We start from the raw sequence: 2644 nt of genomic DNA, 5'->3' as shown, positions 1-2644 counted from the left end.
TCATGCAAAATGACAACCTTGTGTTAAATTTAGTCACTGTTGCACTAGTAGCAACAACTAAGTACAATAGCATATTTAACCATCTGGGAGATACTAACATAGTGCATCCAGCATTGTGTTGAAATATCAAACCGGGCACTGATGCAAATTAACTTATTTATATTATCCACTGATACAGTGTCACAACTGATAACACTTTGTGGAAACATTCCGAGAAGGAGTTACTACAGTTTCTATACAAATTATCATTAAAATCATTAAATTCCTCAAATTGGATATATCCATATCTTTCTCACTAAACATCAGAGTACTTGTAATCTAGTTTTTTATTAAGGGCTTGATAACATGGTAAAAAAAAACAGCAGAGTGTATTCTACTTTTAAAATACTTAATTGTGAATTGGTTTTATTTTTATGTGTTTGTATGTATGGGTATGTCGATAATGATAAATCTATACAGGGCCGTTGCAAGGTTTCTCGGCACCCTAGGCAAAACTTAAGCCTACTCCCCCCACCTCCTTATTCACGTTATGTTACAGTAGTGCCTCTTATTGACGTTACGTCACACAGTAGTGCCTTTTATTCACGTTACGTCACACAGTCGTGCCCCTTATTCACGTTACACCACAGTAGAACCCATTTACGTTAAACCACACAGTAGAGTCCATTCACGACCTGCCACACAGGAGTACTCCTTATACACATTTTGCCACACAGTAATAGTGCCCCTGATAACACAATATGCTATACAGTAATGCTCCCTATACATTATGCCACACAGTAATGCCCCTTATACATTTTGCCACACAGTAATGCCACTTACACATTATGATACACACAGTAATGCCCATTATAACATTATGCCACACAGTAGTAAAGCCCCTTACACATTATGCCACATAATGATTGGCTGCCGGTTCATGAGCTACGATTGGCTCGTGGATGGCTCCAGATACAAAATGATGGTGTCGTTGTCTCTCACATGGCTGTGTGCATTGGCCAGTGCACCACCTATAAACAGTTGGCATGTAAAACAAAAATGTGTGCTTGTAGTGGAGCAAAAATGCTAATAGTGTATATATTAGAAGAATCAGTATCTTGTACGAATATTACCTGCAATACTAAATTCACAGTGTATCAAATTATCTGCCCATGTGGGAAATCCTATATCAGCAAGACAGAGCGCAGTTTTAAGGAAATAATGACCGCACATAGGTCTGCCATTAGAAAAGCATTACAAACGGGCCAGAGCAACCAGCCAGTAGCCCGGCACTTTGTCACCGCTAGACATTCTCTTGCTTCTATCCGATACAGGATGATAGACCATATACCCTTTAATATACGTGGGGGCAATAGAGGGTTAAAATTGTTACAAACTGAGTCCTGGTGGATTCACCGAATGGGCACTTTGGCCCCTACAGGTCTTAATGACCATCTAGGTCTTCATAATATTATGTAAAGCATGTCAGTGCCTATTACATAGCTTACTATTTAGCTTAAATGTACCTTATGCTGCTACAATATATTCTTTTGTTGCTATTTATGATATGCATATCATTATGCATCTGGGAACCTATTAGAAACCTGGTACATATATGGTATCTAGGCGATGAGTAAATAAACAATGCATATGTTGAGCATATTTGTAATAGTATATAGTAATTGGTTTCCTAAGTGTATTTAGCATCTGATTGATGCCCAATCCTGGTTATGTATACAATTTTTTATGTGTGTGTATAGTTGTCATGGAAACAGCTCATGATGTGTCACCGGGTAAGCAGCGATGTGTGCAGTGTGCGATGACATCATCACTTTCTCGCCGCCGGGTGCGTGGTCCCGCCGCCGGAATGGCGCCATTTCACTCTGGGGTATGTCTTTATAAGGTAAGACTGTACACTGTTTTTCTTAAGCCTGATGAAAATGCCATATTACAGGCATTGAAACGGTGCACTCTACTTTGTGTCTGCGTTGAATTACTTGGAGCCTCGAGTGCCGCACCTACAGCTGCATATACTTTACCTATGTGAGGGCAACCAGCAAAGCACTGCAAGCATAACCTGGGAGTGCCGGTACCACAAATGTATATATGTATCTCCTATATAATAGCCCAGATCTGTGACTTTGTGACTCATTTGCTAACGCTGGGCAGAGTCACAACACTGGGCGGAGTTAGTCAAATGAGTCACAGATCTGGTCAAATCTATAGGAGACTAGGAGCAGAAGCAGATAGTATGGGCATGGCACAGGCAGGGGTGCATACCTCCAAGCTTTCTTCAGGAGCTTTCTTCAGGATCTCTCTTCAGGCAGAAGGAGGGACACACATGCGTCGAAAAGGGGGCGTGGCTTCACGGGAGGGCCCCCGTTTTCGTCAGAGAGGGGGCATGCCCAGCGCTCTGTGAGCTGCTGGCATGCCCCCAGGGGCTGATTATGAGTCCGGGGGGCCCAGGGCACTTGAGACAGGGGAGCCCTATCTCATTGCTGTGCCTGCTGTGGGTTGGGGGCGTGGCCTAATGGCGGGATGCGAGGCCACGCCCCCTCATGCAAATTCCTGGATTTTTTTTTTTTTATGGAATTTTGGCCCCTCAGCTTGGGCTAAATCCAGAGGAGGTGGTCACTCCCCCCTACACACCCGCACAGGCAGAAGA

Source organism: Pseudophryne corroboree, chromosome 5 (assembly GCF_028390025.1).
Source record: "Pseudophryne corroboree isolate aPseCor3 chromosome 5, aPseCor3.hap2, whole genome shotgun sequence".
Classification (NCBI taxonomy): domain Eukaryota; kingdom Metazoa; phylum Chordata; class Amphibia; order Anura; family Myobatrachidae; genus Pseudophryne; species Pseudophryne corroboree.
This window is presented reverse-complemented; position numbering follows the sequence as displayed.